Source organism: Microcebus murinus, chromosome 6, assembly GCF_040939455.1.
Source record: "Microcebus murinus isolate Inina chromosome 6, M.murinus_Inina_mat1.0, whole genome shotgun sequence".
Lineage (NCBI taxonomy): Eukaryota > Metazoa > Chordata > Mammalia > Primates > Cheirogaleidae > Microcebus > Microcebus murinus.
This window is the reverse complement of record NC_134109.1, coordinates 1,281,688-1,298,554: the sequence shown is the minus strand read 5'-3', so window position 1 is coordinate 1,298,554 and position 16,867 is coordinate 1,281,688. Positions and strand designations below refer to the sequence as shown.

General features: G+C 50.3%; 1 long non-coding RNA gene and 1 gene segment (V, D, J or C); both read right to left on the bottom strand.

Annotated features, from left to right (window-relative positions):
* Window positions 1–16,867, bottom strand: part of LOC105861104 (immunoglobulin heavy constant mu-like) — a 701,862-nt gene that overhangs the window by 165,424 nt on the left and 519,571 nt on the right.
* On the bottom strand, window positions 5,118–9,927 carry LOC142871354 (uncharacterized). Its single transcript, XR_012919598.1, has 2 exons — window positions 9,845–9,927; window positions 5,118–6,320 (listed from the first exon to the last, which is right to left on the bottom strand). It is a non-coding gene; the product is annotated as an uncharacterized LOC142871354 (long non-coding RNA).

Here is a 16,867-nt window from a genome sequence, read left to right as displayed (position 1 = left end):
CGAAGATAGCACTGAAGAAGCTAAGGGAAACAATCTAGCTGAGGCTGCAGCAAAGAATGCTGCCCCAGGAAAGATGGCCCGTCCTGCACGAGAATGCCCCTTCCGACCCTCCAACACTCTCAATAACATTCCTTTACAGTACCAGCAGGCACCAACCCCTGGAGAGAAACAAATCTGGCAGCAAAAGGGAGGTGTATTTGACCCAAATAGGGAGTTGTGGCTGGGTCCGAACAAAAATCCTATAGTTCCTTTAGGTGCACAATTTCCTCTCCTTCAATTCATTCATGAAATGACTCACTGGGCCCCTGAGAAAATGATATTATGGGGAAAACAATATTTCTGGAAACCATCCCCCACAATAGCTCAAAACGTATATTTTCGTTGTACTATATGTCCAAAACATAACCCTGGCAAGCCTTTGCATGGCTCCGAAGGCCACTTTCCTTTGCCTGCAGGACCATTTGAAGTTTGGCAACTCGACTTTATCCAGATGCCACCATCCCAGAATTACAAATATGTATTGGTCCTGGTTTGCATGTTCTCTCATTGGGTAGAAGCATTCCTTGTCGCAGGGCTACTGCCTTAACAGTAGGCAAAATACTGCTGGAAAGAATCATTCCAGTTTGGGGAATCCCTTCTGAGTTACACAGTGATCGTGGAACTCACTTTACTGGACAAATTATCCAATCCATCTGCAAAATTTGGCCCATAATACAACATTTCCATTGTGCCCATCATCCTCAGTCGTCTGGGTTGGTAGAACGAACAAATGGCTCAATAAAAACTCAATTAGCTAAATTAACTGAGGCCTTTAACCTCCCCTGGCCGAAAGCCCTCCCACTGGTTTTACTTAACCTTAGTTCCTCTCCCTTTGGGAAACACTGTCTGTCACCTTATGAAACAATAACAGGGAGACCTATGAGGCTGGACGAGGGCTTATATGAGCCAGCCTTACTTAAAGGAGAAATACTACATTATTGTCAGAGACTACTTAAAGCTCTAACAAATAATGCAAGGATAGTAACAGAGTCTTTCCACAGTGAGCTTACGGGAGCTGAAGACCCCAAGGATCATGGATTACAGCCAGGTGACTTTGTTTATTGGAAAATGCACCAACTAAAAGACTCCTTACAACCTCGCTGGAAAGGACCTTACCAGGTACTCTTAACTAACTTTTGTGCTGCAAAATTAAAGGGGGTCGCCTCTTGGATTCATGTCTCGCATCTAAAACGAGTGCCTGACCACACTCCCGACCACACCTGGACTTCCAAATTAATCTCTGACACCCGCCTACGACTTCAGAAAACATCTGAGTCTCAACCGGCCTCCAAAGCAACGTCCAAGGCAACAACTGAAGCGGACAGTCTTCCCAAGACATTGGACCAGGCCAGTCCTCATGAACCCTAAAATAACTCTCATTCTTACTTTACTTGCTATAGAGTATATTGCTGCAAACCCTGAATGCCTTAACCAAGACCCCCAAGAGGTTGTTTGGCATTTGTGGAATCTCCCTTGGTATAACTTTCTAAATGGATATGGTTATGAATTTCCTTGTTAAGATTGGAAAAATATTTCACCGGATCACCCTCCTTCTCATAATTTCCCCTATCTGCCTACCCCACACTCCTGTTCTCTTTAAACCTAAAGATTTTTCCTGGCTTCCTGCAAACCTCACTACCTTCCCTGCCGGTAGAAATCATATCATTGGTATGACACAGATCAGGATGAAATGAAGGCCACTGAATGGAACAGTTCCACTGTAAATCTCCCTAGATGGGTCCCCTTTGCAGGGTACCTCTATTATAAAGCCTTAACCAAGTATAATGCCCTGCAGGAATATTTACCGAATAATGCCTCAGGACAATTATTGAGGGGATCTAATCAGGTAGAATACTGCGTCACAATAGACATTGGTGATGACAAACTCAGACAACTGCCTGGGTATGATGGGAGAAACCTAGCAGCTTCCTGTGTAAACTGTCGCAGCATAAGCTGCCCAGACAACCACCAGCCCTGTGCTTGTGGCTGGATGCCCTTGTCCAGCACCAACCACACTGACACTGCCCGTAAAGAACTATTTATGGGAGTCAGTTGGTGGACAGAAGTCCTTGACAGTACAAATTCCACCCTAAGACAAGGGCGCCTCTGGGAAGCCTTATGGCACACTCAGACAAAGGCATACTTAGGAGTAACCTCCACCCATCTGACAATTGTCTGGGATACCCAGCGGTTCTGGGTTGACTCCATTTATCTGAATTGCACTGAGGCCATTAGTGTACAATGGCAACAGCATTCCTGGTGGATACACCAAAATTGGCCATCCAAAAGACTAAAACGCGATCTCACGGGAAAAATTGGAGCTGGGTTAGGTATATTGGGGCAAGCTGAATTCGCAGCTAATGAGGAGAGACATTCCCTAGAAAAGGATTCTCTCTCAAAAATAGGCCACATAGAAGGAATGCTGTTCCAAGAAGAAGGGAAGGGATGGGAAGCTGCCCTAAAAGATAATGCAGCTCTAATGAAGTGGACAGAAGAGACCAGACAAACCCTAAAGACATACGCCCAAACCCAGAGGTGGGAGCGAGCATGTGCTCTGACCCAACAAGGACTCATGTCCATGTTATTACAAATGGAATCTGAAGGGGCTATAAAACGATGGCCTACAGTACTCAGTGCTGAGGCTCAATCTAGACACCTATGGAAAATATAGGGTTCCCCAAATCTATGGAAATTTTTAGATGGTAGATGTGACCTTAAACATTGTATTTTAAAAATTCTGGCACCAGAGTTAAATGAGGCTCAACCATATCCTGTAGTTCAACTAGCTGGCATTGGAACCATTGTCAATAATACCAGAATACTCCCCATGGGAAGTCGATGAGCTATTTTAGCCGATGAAAACACCTGGCATCCCATTTCCCTCTCAGATTGTGAGAATAGAAAAGGAGAATGGCTATGCCCTCAAAACACTTGGAACCCTGATATCTCCCAGATTGGCCCCTAGTATCCACCCCCATAGAACATAACATCTGGTATATGGGAAAGGGCCGTTTTTGCTGGGAGGGAAAACAAAATGACATTATAGAATTATATGATTTCTTCTGTAACAAAACCTCCTTTTCCCTCCTAAATACTAGTATATGGTGTAACACAAAGGTGGTGGGAAAAATATATTTGTTAACTGTAAACAAGTCCTATGATAATTTAAATATTGAAGATCAAATGTTTCTCGAATTCAATTTATACCCTCCTCAGGATGTTATACCTATGGAGACTAATTGGCCAGAAGAAAAATTAAATTTATTAGATTCCGAATTGGTATCAGTTTTGCAATCCTCGAATAAAATTTACCATAAAGTTCAATTGACTGTTGATAAAGAGGGTAAACATATTGTAAGTCTGATTAAAAAATATGATGTTGCATGCACAGGAAGTTTTGGCTGGTTAGGCTGCTTGCTACCTTCTGATTCTACCTATGGCTTTCTTGGGCACCTTCTGTTTAGTACTTTTATGACACTCATTGCCGTATTATTATTATATGTTTCTTGTAAATGCTATACCAGATACAGGAAAAGGAAAAAAAATCAATCAAAGGCCCAGATCATGATAGCTCGCAGAATAGATCTGGTCCAAGACGTTTTTTTAGACTAAGCCCGAGGCCTGACTCTATCTGGGCCCTTTTAACAATTGGCTACTAAATCAAGTGGAGTCATGTCCCTCCCCTAAGATATAACACCGTCTATTCTACAACACCGGGTGACCAGATAGACAACTCTAGGAATGAGCCTTCCTAGTGCCGTGGGACCTCATGCTGGTTATTGGCCTACACATGCATTCCATGGAATGATCTTTGGCCAACAGGGGGAACTGAGGACTGAACTCTAATTTTTTTTTGCTAAAAACTCCTTCCTAAGGAGGCTAGGTGGGTCAGGCTGGCAAATGGTCAATTCCCACTAAGCGGCTTTTGTTAACCAAACAAAGCAGTGGTTTACTTCCTGACCTGATTCTGGTATGGCATTAACATCACCTAAAAGATAGGAAGCCCCTGTCTTAACTCAAGCATACTAGCAGATGCCTATCATAAATTTAAAGCATCTTAAAACATCCTAGCAGGCGCCTATTGTAAATTTAAAACGTCCTCCTGTCTGGACCTCCCAGAGTGCCCACAACCTTATCTTAAAATAAGCATATCCTTTCTGGTCTTCTAGATAAAGTCTAACTCTCTCAGCCAATTGCCAGCCAAAGAATCTTTCAACCCACCTATAACCTGTAAGCCCCCGCTTCGAGATGTCCCACCTTTTTGGGCCAAACCAATGTGTGCCTCTCATGTATTGATTTGTGACTTTGCCTGTAACCCCTGTCTCTCTGGAAATGTATAAAACTGAACTGTGACCCAGCCACAGGGAGCCCACTTGCCCAAGGCCTCTTGGCAGTGGCTCCGGGTCATGGTCCTCAAATTTGGCTCAAAATAAATCTCTTTAAAATTATTTTACAGAGTTCGGCTATTTTCCGTCGACACTGGGATGTGTCAGGTAGTCTGAGCCTGCTGGCCACCCTGGAGTGCAGGCTGGGAGCCGCTGCTTTCTGTCCAGCTCACCCTGCTCTGCACCTGCCAGCAGACTGCAGCCCGCTCAGAGTGCAGCCTTGCGCTCTCGCGGAGTGGGAAGTTCCTTTGGTCCGGTCCTGGGCCCCAGTGCCAGGAAACTGCACCCACTCTGTGTAGTCCCCAGCTACCAGGTGGCCATGACCTTGGGTTGTTTTCTGGACGTCCCACCTCAAGGTGATAGGCAGCACAGGGGAGCCTGGGTGAGGCTGGAAGACAGGCACAGGGGCCTGAGGCTGGCGGCTCTGGGGCCCAGGGCAGGGGGGTCTGGGTGCAGCGGTCCCAGGCCGTATCCACAGGGCTGCTCCTCCTGCCCCATGGGTCAGAGGACTCCCGCTCACACTGTGGGGCCTGTAGCTCAGTCAGCGCTGGGCTGCCCTTGCCCAGTTCCCTGGGAGGGAGGGGTCTTCCCTCCAGTGGCTTCCATGCTCCTCTGGCCAGGCCCTGGGCCGCCAGTCTGCAGCCATCCCATCTCTCCAGTGTCAACAGAAAAAAAGCAAAACTCTCTAAAATAATTTTAAAGATATTTATTCTGAGCCAAATTTGAGGACCATGACCCAGAGCCACTCCCAAATGGCCTGGAGCAGTGGACTCGATGTGACTGTGTTACAGTTTGGTTTTTATACATTTCAGGGAGACAGGGGTTACAGGTAAAATCATAAATATTATGTGAGTGGTATACATTGATTTGGCCCAAAAAGGTGGGACATCTGGGGGGGGGCTTACAGATTATAGGTGGGTTTAAAGATTCTTTGGATTGTAATTGGTTAAAAACAGGAAGCTTTGTCTAAAGGCTGGGAATGTTTTAACATTCCAAGGACCAGCCTCCACGTCCCAGGCGGGAAGTGCCCACTGGACACAGCAGCCCTGATTCCCTCTTTCCAGCCACCTCTCGGGACCCCCTGCACCAGTCGCTGCCCCCGAGGTCTGGGTGTCACCTGCAGGACCCTCTGTAGCACTGCCAGGAGGTGCTGGGGCAGGACTGTCCTGGGGAGAGTCGTGTGCCCTGTTGACCCCGTGTTGAAGCTCTGACATGCGGCTTGGGCGTTTGGGCTCCTTGGAGATCCAGGCTTTGCAGACGAGATCAAGTTCCGATGAGGCCACACTGGAGCAGGGTGGGCCCTGATCCAGCGTCACCGGTGTCTTTATAAGAGGGGAAATGTGCACATGCATGTGGGGTGAAGCCGAGTGGAGAGGAAGCCAGAGACCAGGTGCTGCGCCCATGGGCCAAGGGGCACAAAGTTTGGCACAAACACCAGAAGCCGGACCAGGACTGGTCAGGTTCCCTGCTGACAGGGAGGAGCCAGCCCATTGGACACCTGTGCTCCTGGGCTGGTCCTGCTGTTGGAGCCACGTGGTCTGTGATGCTGAGTCACAGTGGCCACAGGGGTCCCTGGTGTCCTCCTTGGCCTGCAGAGGCTGCCCCACCGCGGGGTCCTCAGCCCTCAGCCTGCACCCTGGGCCATGGGGGCCCCTTGCCCAGTGCCCCCAGCCTGGGAGGATGAGGCCCTGACAAGCTCCATTTAAGTCAGTCACACTTTTCCACTAACGAGGAGAGGGCGGCAGTCGATAAGAGAAGCTAAAGTTCAGTTAGATGCATTCCTTGATCAGAAATTTTACCTTTGCATTTTGTTGCTTTTTATCCTGAAAATAACTTGGAGATGCTCCTGGTTTATCCATCCACTTCTTGATTCCTTGGAGTGCACCCACTGTTTCACTTTAGGAAAAAAACAAAGAATGATTACAGAAGTCTATACTTTGCAGCTACCCTTTTTTAAAAAGTACATTCCCCAAATTAAACAATTTATACACACACACACACACACACACGCACAGAGTTCAAAACCATATAAACCAAACAGCGTGGTGCTGGCATAGAAATAGACATATAGACCAATAGAACAGAACAGAGAACCCAGATGTTAATCCACATATCTACAACCAACTGATTTTTGAAACAAGTGCCAAGAACATTTACTCGGGAAAGGACATTCTCTTCAGTAAATGATGCTAGGAAAACTGGATGTCCACATGGAGAAGAATGCAACTAGATTCCACCTCATATTCTATGCAAAAATCAACTGTAAATGGATTCAAGACCTAAATGTAATACCCAAAACTATGAAACTATCACTAGAAATCACTAGAGGAAACACCTTAGGATATTGGTCTGTGAGAAGATTCTGTGAATAAGATCTCAAAAGCACAGGGAAATAAAAGCAAAAATAAACAAATGTGACTACATCAAACTAAAAAGCTTCTGCACAGCAAAAGAAGCAATCAAAGTTTCCTGCAGAATGGAAGAAAATATTTTGAAATTATGCACCTGACAAGGGGTTCGTATTTAAAATTTACCAGGAACTCAAACAGCTCAACAGCAAACAACCAAACAAATAATCTCATTATGAAGTGGGTAAAAGATCTGCATAAACATTTTTCTAAAGAAGATATACAGATGCCCAAGAAGCATATGAAAAAAATGGTCAACATCACCAATCAACAGGGAAATGAAAATAAAACCACAATGAGGTATCATCGCATCCTAGTTGAAATGGCTATTATCAAAGAGACAAACAGTAACAAATGCTAGTGAGGATTCAAAGAAAAGAAAGGAACTCACGCACTTTTGGTGGGCATGTAAAATAGTGCGACCACTATGGAGAATGGTATGGAGTTTTCTCAAAAATCTACAAATAAAACTACACTATGATACAGATACCCCACTACTGAGCATTTATCCAAAGGAAATATCCAAAGGAAATATCCAGTATATCGAGAGAATCTGTAGTCTTTTGTCTATTGTGACATTACTCACAATAGGCATGATATGAAAGCAACCCCAAGTGTTCATCAGTGGCTGAATGGATAAAGAAAAGGCAGTGTGTGCCCCTAATGGAATACTCTTCAGCCACAAAAAGAATAAAATCCTGTCCTTCATGTCAACATGAGTGGAGCTGGAGGACGTTAGGTTAAGTGAAATTAGCAAAGAACAGAAAGATAAACATTGCACGTTCTCTCTCATATGTGCAAGCGACAAAAAGCTGATCTTGTGGAAGTCAAAGAGAAACCAGAGTATACTAGAGGCTGGAAATGGTGGGAGGATGTGGGGACTAGAGCGAGGTTTGTTAAAGGAGCAAAAAAGTCACAGCTAGAAAGGAGCAGTAGGTTCTAGTGTTCTACAGCACTTGGCACGGCTGTCGATAATACGGATAACAGGAATACAGTTTATAGTTTCTCATAGTCAGAACGAGGATATCGAATGCACCCAATACACAGAAATGGTAAATGTTTGAGAACACGAGCATGCTAATTTCCACCTTCCAACCACTGTGCATTTCATAAATCGAAATCACAGTATGGACACCATAATTCAGTTACAAATAAAACAGGACAGAGAACGTGGTGTGTATGCACGGTGGAATGTTATCCATCCAGCGAAAACAATGAACTATTGTCCCTTGCAGCAGCAAGGGTGGCGCTGGGGACATCGTGTTATGCGAAGCCAGCCGGCATGAAAGGACAAGTGTCACACGTTCTCCCTCACGTGGGAGCTAGCAAAGTGACTCTCCTGGAGGAAGAGAGTGCAACGGTGGCTCCCAGAGTGTGGGAAGGAGGGAGGAGGCAGGAAGGGAAGTTTGTCGGTGGGAACGAACACTCCGGTGCAGAACAGGACGAAGCCCGGTGCTTGGTTGGGCAGTGGGGAGACTGCAGGCAACAGAGATGTATTCACCACTGGAAACAGCCAGGCGTGAACTGGAACGTTCCCAACACAAAGAGAAAACAAAAGTTTAGCGATTGCCAAATAAATGTTAGCGTGGGAAGGATTTCAAAACTACCCTAGTTTGATCGTTGTACGTTGTATACATGTATCAAAACATCACATGTACCTGCAAAGTACGTACAACTATTACATATCAATTCTTAAAAAGGCTCCAATTAGTGGATTTAACAAGAACCCCCTTCCACGGTTGATGTCCCTCTAAGTAAATTTTTCTTCCATGGAGCCCAGCTATCTTTGTCGTATCATGGGTTGACCCCAATTTCTCTCCCCTGTTGTTGCCACAGACGCGACACGTGTCTCAGCAGTCCGGAATCCAGTTGTCCTTGCCATGGTGACAAGCGAGAAATACTTTTATCTTAAAACTGGTTGGAATTTGAACTTGAAGCCTTCCAATTTTATATTCCATGTTAAGTATCTGTGAACATAATCGCACCTCAAACAAGCAAAATGCGGCCTGCATGCCATGTGGGTCAGGAGCGTGCGCGGTGCAAGTTTCCCTTTTCTGCGTAGCCAGTCACCGCCGACCCCGAGGCTCAGAGGAACAGGCGTTCGCCAGCTGCCAGCTCTTCAGGTCAGAAATCAGTGTGGGTCCTGTGTGTGTGGCCTCCAGGTCCCAGCCCTCCTGGGCTGCTTCTAGAGGCTCTGAGAAGAACCCACATCTCAGCTCCTCCAGGCTGGTGGCAGAATTCGGAGCCTTGGGGTGGTAGGACTCTCTCCGGCTGCCAGGCGGGGGCACTCTCAGCCCCTGGATGCCAGGGTCCTGCTCTCTGCACTTGGGACCCGGTGCCTGCGAGTCTCCTCTGAGTCACCCTTTCCTTTCCTGGAAGGTGTCCTCTGGGTGCAGCTGAGTAGGGCCACAGCCAGCTCCCGCAGGAGGCTTTTAAGGTCTAGCCATGCCCTTCACTCTCACACTGTCCCGCCTCTGGCAGCACAGGCTTGCGGTGTCTCTGTTGATCTAAAACTCTCTAGGAGGGCCAGGATTAGCCGGATCATGCCAAGGTCAAATGCACAGACCCTTTAGGAAAAGCCCTCCCCTCTCGCTGGCCCCTGCTGCGCCGGCCCAGGGGCAGCAAACTTGAGCTTCCCGGGGGCCCCTGGTGGGGCGGGGGCAGTTCCAGACACACCTTCATTGGCCTCTGCCTGAGAGGTTCCTGAGACCGAGAACTTTGGCATTTCGGCCCCACTAATCACCTCCTAAAGGAATTTTACTTGAAGCCTTAACCTGGAATGCTGTGGCATTGGGGATTAAGTTTCAGCGTGAATTTTGGGAGGGCGCGACCTTCAGACACAGCACTCCGCCCCTGGTTCCCCCGAATTCATGCACTTCTCACCTGTGAAATACATTCGTTCTGCATCAACAGTCCCCAGAGCCCCAGCTCATTCCAGCATTGACTCAAAAGTCTAAAGCCTCACATACATCACCTCCATCAGATAGGTGCGAGACGCAAGGCATGGGTCACCTGGAGACAAATTTCCCCTCCCTCTTGCGCTTGCAAATCACACAGGTGGGACAGGCGCAGCGGACACTCCAGTTCCAGGAGAAGGAGGCAAGAGAGAGGATTGGTAGGTCCCACCTCAGTCCAAAACGCAACAGGGCAAAGAGCATGGCGTCTGGAGCTTGACCACCGTCTTGTTGGACTGCACCAACCACCTCTGGTCACGCTGGGGTGAGTGCCGGACCCCACCCCATGGCAAGCCCTGCCCCCGCCGCTCCACTAGGTGCAGCCCACACAGGGCTCCGGCCCTGCGAGGCTGGTGGTGCACGCTGACGGCTCAGTAGTCCGCCGTCTGGGGCGTCGCTCCGCCTGTGGCCGTCCGGCCTCCGCAGCTCACACACTGCACAGCGCAGGCTTAGCCCCGCCGGGACATCTTCCGGGCCACAGCCTGCACCCTCCAGTGCGTGTCCCCAGGTGCTCCCTGGCCGGCTTGAACCAGGGCTCAGGAGGCAGAGGAGTGCGGGGCCAGGAAACAGGCAGCAGAAAACGCAGGCGGCCCCGAACGGTGATCTCTAGGGCCACAGAGGCTCGCCGGGGCCCTCTCCTGGAACTGTTCTGTCCTGAAGGCCCCGGCTCGCTGGGGCTGTGGTGGGAGTGGCGGCCTCGCAGCTCTCCAAAGCGCTTTCGGAGTCACTGCACAGCCGCGCCGCCTCCTTAGCAGGCGTCCACTCGGCTACACGCGTGCCGTTCTCTTTTGCACACACCTTTCGAACTTTCACAGCATGGCCAGGCTGGGAATTCCCCAAATCTTTAAGTTCTGCTTGCCATTTGGTGGTAAGTTTCCTCTGTAATTCGCTCTCTTCTCCCAGGTTACCACAAGCTGTGGAGAGGAGCCATGAGCACCCTGAGCCCGTTGCTTAGAGATTTCTTGCACCGGATGTCCTGTGCATGCCTCTAAAGTCCTGTCTTCCCCCAAGCAGCAGGACGCGGGCACAGCTCAGCCACGCTCCTGCCGCGGCATCGCGAGGGCGGCCTTTCCCGCAGCCCAGTAAGGCGTCTCCCCGTCACCCCGCACTCCTCGGAACGGCCTTCGCCGCCGCGTTTCTGCCGGCATTCTGACCAAGACACTTAGGCGGAGGCCGAGGCTGCCCTTGGTCCGAGGACTCCTCAGAATGACCCTGGGGCTTGGCTCACGGCGGTCCAGGCTCTCCAGAGTGGACCTCGATCCTCCCAGCCCTGACCCATCGCCCGGATCCAAAACCGCGTCCACCTTCTCAGGTTTCTGCTCTGGCAACACCTCTTCCTGGCATCATCGTCTGCCTCAGCCTGTCCCGCTACTGGGACAGAACACCTAAGACTGGGCCGTTTCTAAGGAACGTGAATTTGTTTTCCACACCTGGTGATGCTGGAAGTCCCGCAGCAAAATTCCGGAAGGTTCAGCTCCTGGCGAGGCGCAGTCTCTGCTTCCACCATGGTGCCCTGGGGCCGACGCCTCCAGAGAGGAACAGCGAGTCCGCGTCTGGAGGGCACGGGAGGGCTGAGCTTGGCCCCCTGAGCCTTTTATAAGGCTCTAATCCATTTGGCAGCCCGAGCTCAATCCCCTCCTACATGCTGTGCTGGGGATCAGGTTTCAAGGTGAGGTTTGGAGGGTGCCCAAACATCAAGCCACGGCTGCCACCAGGTTGGCGCTCATCTGTTAAGCAGCCAAACATATTTGTTCGTGATAAAAAACAAAGTTCTTTTCTGTCTGCGTAATCATTACTACGCTTCATATTAAGTGTGTATAAATTAGAATGGATGAGGGAGCAGCCACGGACTAACTCGGCCCCCTTCAGCGGCTGCTGGAGTGCGAGTAGGTGAAGCGTCGGCCGCCGAACCTGCCCCAGCTCCCCAGGGCAAACTGCGCCAGGGTGGGCGTCGGATGCTGGGCCCAGGCGCATTGGAGCCCCCGACTCTGCACTTACACCCCCTGTCCGCAACCACAGCAGCAGCTCAACAGGAGGGGCAGCGGGAGCAAATTATTCCAGGTATTTCGTAGTGTTCTTCACCAGAGCTGGCACGCCTGTCTGACTCCATGGGAGGTTCCCCACCTCATCAGAACAACGAATGCGAGCAGCACGTCCCCCAAGTTGTAGATCGTGCTGCAGTTAGAGTTACTGTGTTCTGCCTCCTTCCACCTGGGTGCCTTATAGAACGTGGGGCAAAAGGGAGACCCTTAAAGTGAGCTCAGGGAGAAAGTCGGCACTAACATTTGGGAACATGTTATTTTCTACGATGGGGAATTTTACTTCTCTGTTCTTTTCCCAACTTTAAACAGAAACTATACTGTTTTCCAGAGAAACGGACAGACATAGCTTGCAGAAGCTCAAAGGTTTTCTTGACCCAGTTGATCGTCACTAATCACCAAGGAACTCGCCACTTAGTTTCCTGCACGCTGGACTTCAGTGTCAGACAGCACTTATGTCTGCCACACAGGTAACCGGCCGCGGGCCTGTCTCTCCACGCAGTCCCTCAAATGCTTATTTGTACACCTTTTTGTGTGTCTGTCTCTCCTCCTAAGCAGCAAGCATCATGTATATCGTATTTCCCATTTCATCTCCAGTGTTTGGAACTTGGTAGGTATTTACTAAATACTTAAATAACTTTTGGATTTCATCTGCCATCTCTCTATAAATTATTTCCAAATTACAATCCTAGTTTTCTTAAATGCCAAAATATTAACGGAGTGCAAATGTTTTCGTGTTTTGTTTTTTGCTTTTTTATGTTTGTTTGGTTTTTTATTTTTTATTTTTTTATTTGTTTTGAGACAGAGTCTCACTCTGTCACCCAGGCTAGAGTCCTGTGACATCAGCCTAGCTCACCGCAACCTCAAACCCCTGGGCTCAAGCAATCCTCCCTCCTCGGCCTCCCAAGTGCTGGGACTACAGGCATGCGCCCCCACGCCTGGCTCAGGGATTGCTCTTGTAATGCTCGAGCCATGGCTATCGGTGTGCCCATCTCCCAGATATTGTCCGCTGTACTCTAGGTGGAGAGAAAGGCAAATCACGGTCATGCACAGCGATGTCCTTAGACTGCACTGAACCAAAGCTAAAGCAAACGCATTCCACGTTGACGGGTCGGCATTTTGATTCTATTTTCTGTGCAAGCAGTAGAGGGGAGGTGAGAATGTCCGACTGTCACAGTGTTAGAGGAGACACGAGCTGAATGTATGAGGACGCCGCAGTCACGGAAAGGCAGGACAGGAAGGTCTGCTGCGGGACGGCTGGGATTGGAAGACAAAGAGTGACACGCAGCAGCCACGGCGACGCTGCTGTGGGCACGGGAGTGCAAGCGCAGAGCCTGCGTCTGCAAACTGAAAGAGAAGAATTCACCGTGTGGAGCGCTGGCATCTTTCCTTGTGCTCATTACCTGGCAGCGAATGTTTTTCTCCCCCCATAAACAACCATGAAATGAGAGAAAGTATGTGAAATGTCTGTTCTCAGACACTGGGCACAAGTACAGGGTCCCCTGGGGTCTCCTGCTGGGGACTGCCCAGTGCCTGCGTCTGAGGGAAGTGCCCAAGCACCGCAGGAAGGCGAGGCGGGAGCCAGGCGCGGCGCCGCCGTCACTCTCGGGTCCTCACGGATGTTCTCGGAGCCTGCGGTGCAGTGCTGGGCAGACACCCACCCTGCTCCAAGTGCGGAGCTGGTGACCCTGAACCGAACCTCAGTGCAAAACCAAAGCATGAAACTGCTTCCAGAGACTTGACCTGCAAGCCCAATAAGACGTCGGAGTTCATAAGAATAAAAACATTCAACGCCCGAAAAGGTGACATGCACAGTCTACCTGCGCACACCGGGCAAGTGGGAGGTGTGACCCCTGCTACCGGGAAACGTTGACCTGCAGACACAGGCCAAGAAGGTGTTGCTGCGTGGGCAGCAGAATTCACAGGCGGCGACGTTGCTGAGGATGGGGCGGCTGTGTGTTGTGCACTCAGAGACGAGGGACAGGACTGCACGTGGTGAGTGGAGACGCAGCCTGCTCCCCTCCCCCTGCCCCTTCCAGGTGAGCCCTCACAGACAAGACCCCCTCCCCCTCCCGCCACCCAGCTGACAGCATGTCCTGGCCCACCACTGCCACGCCCTGTGACTGTTACTGTCCCCGGGTCGCCCAGGTAACCAGCCCGGGCGGGAGGCTGGGGCCTGAGGAGGCCCTTTGTTCCCTGTCAGAGCCTCCCTGGGGGGAAGTGGCCCCAGCAGCCGGTTCAGACCTGGCTTCCCTGAGGACACTCCGTCTCACCACTCTCTTTGCATGCATCCCCCGGAGCTGGGCCGTGAGGCCGGCAGGGGGCCAGGTGCCCTCCGGGTCTCCCTCGTGCTGCTCGGGCTCTGGGCACTCCTGGCTTCGGTCCAGGGCTCTCAGGGCCGTCCCTCCTGGCGCTATGTGTCCTCCGAGGTGGTGATTCCGAGGAAGGAGACACACCGTGGCAAAGGCTTCCAGGTGCCAGGCTGGCTCTCCTACAGCCTGCGTTTTGGGGGCCGGAGGCACGTCATCCACCTGCGGCCCAAGAAACTTCTTCAGCCCAGACACCTGCTGGTGATGACGCAGGATGACCAAGGAGCCTTGCAGATGGACTACCCCTACATCCCTACAGATTGCCACTACCTCGGCTACCTGGAGGAGATTCCTCTCTCCATGGTCACTGTTGACACGTGCTACGGGGGCCTGGACGGGGTCATGAAGCTGGATGACCTTGCCTATGAGATCAAGCCCCTCAAGGACTCCCGCAGCTTCGAACACGTTGTTTCCGAGATCGTGGCCGACCACAATGCGACAGGACCTATGTACAAACTGGGACTCAAGGAGGACGTGGACACCCTGTTCTCCGAGGTGAACCCCAGCGAGGCTCCCCGGAACTCTGCTTGGGGCTATGCAGCACATGTTTCCCGAGTCAGATCCCAAGTCCAGTTTTCCTTGTCCATGTATCGTGTATTCGGTAACATCACGAAGTGTACGGATTGGATAGTGTCGATGTCCAGTCTAGTCGACACCTTCCTTCATAGTATCGATTCAGGCTTCCTCCTTCATCTCATAACCATATATAGCCAGAGAGATCCAGCCGCCATGAATGACTTTAGGGTTCCAGGAAGCGAAATGCACAACTATTATGTAACAGAATTTTATAGGAAGTTAACTCTTGTTGGCTCCGTGCTGCTCATTAAAGAAGGGCCCACTGACAGCGAATGGGAACCCATGACGTATACCTTGTGCAACGAAAATAACCTGCTGTATACTGGCTATCTAGACAGACACTATTTCTTGATAGCTGTCATAGTGGCCCATAAAATTATGAGGAGTTACGGTTTTTATTATGATAGTCCAGGGTGTGGTTGTCTCAGAAGAACTTTCTGCGTAATGCAGAGACACCCTGGGCTGACGGATTCATTCAGTAACTGCTCCTATGTCCATTTCCAGCATATCGCTGTATCAGGGATAGGGAGATGTGTCTTCTACCCACATGCAGAGTCCCTTAATAGAAGCGTGGCAGAGGTTCGTTGTGGCAACTCCATAGTGGAGGAGACAGAGGAGTGTGACTGTGGCTCTCTGAAGCAGTGCTACACCAGCCAGTGCTGTCAAATGAACTGCAGGCTCACGTCCAGAAGCACTTGCCATGTAGGAGAATGCTGCACGAACTGCAGCTACTCTGCTCCTGGAACTCTCTGCAGACCTATCCTGAATATATGCGATCTTCCAGAGTACTGTACCGGGGGAGCCGCATCCTGCCCCACAAACACTTATATGCAAGACGGAACCCCATGCACCGAAGAGGGCTACTGCTACCAAGGGAATTGCACTGACCGCAGTGTGCACTGCAAGGAAATCTTTGGTATCGGTGCGGTGGACGGCCCCGAGCCCTGCTACGGCATAAACACAGGAAACATCCGATTCGGACATTGTTCCAGAATCTACCATGAGTTGGGGTTCACAGCTTGTGCTGCACAGGACAAGATGTGTGGGAGGCTGCAGTGCACCAATGTCACCCATCTTCCCCGACTTCAGGAACACGTTTCCTTCCATCAATCCGTCATATCAGGCTTCCAGTGCTTTGGGCTGGACTCGCACCGTGGGACGAAAACAACCGATGCTGGGCATGTGAAGACCGGCTCTATCTGTAGCCCTGGAAAGTTCTGTAATAACAGTGTGTGCAACGGGACTGTGACTGACCTGCATTACGACTGTGCCCCTCAGAAGTGCAATCGCCGAGGTGTTTGCAACAACAGAAGGAACTGCCACTGCCACGTGGGCTGGGACCCACCACAGTGCCAGAAACGAGGTTTTGGTGGGAGTGTAGACAGCGGACGCCCTCCAGGAAAAATACGAGTAATTCAACAAAGTGAGGTGTCATTAGTCTATTTGAGACTGGCCTTTGGTCGTCTTTATATCTTGATAGCTGTATTGCTCTTTGGGGTGGCCACAGGTGCACGAACTGTTACGACTACCAAAGTTGAAGAAAAGACGATTACATCCTGAGCCCACAATAAACAAGCCTCCTGCCAAACCCTTGTAAAATTATAGGCACTATGGTCGGAACATCTAGGAAAGACAGTTGCTACAAGGGATGGCCACGCTCACGTCCACATGTCTTCCAGTCTGCAGGAGACTCAGGGGTCTTCTCACATCATAGGAGCAAGGGAGGCTTCGGCTTCTGTCACACGTTCTCTTTTTAGCTGGCTGGCGCTCACTCTGAAATAAAGCTTCAAAACCAGATGTTGGCGTCTTCTACCTCTTTTTATAGGCCGTTAGGAGCCCAAACTGAGCTTGAGCCTGTGACCAGGAGAGGTGACCTGAGTCAACTACTGGGTCCTGACCTGAGGTCACTGGTCCCAGAATTAATCGAAGTTGCCACCAGCTCCTTGAAGGGCACATCCCTGGCGTTTCTCCACAGTGTGCACCTGAGCAATGAGCTTTTCCTCATTCTCCAGGTAATCTGTCCTTCTAAAACCCAAAGTGGGTTTAGGCCAATCCAGGGCTGCTCCCTGCCAAAGCTGCCTGTTCCTCACTGGGGTG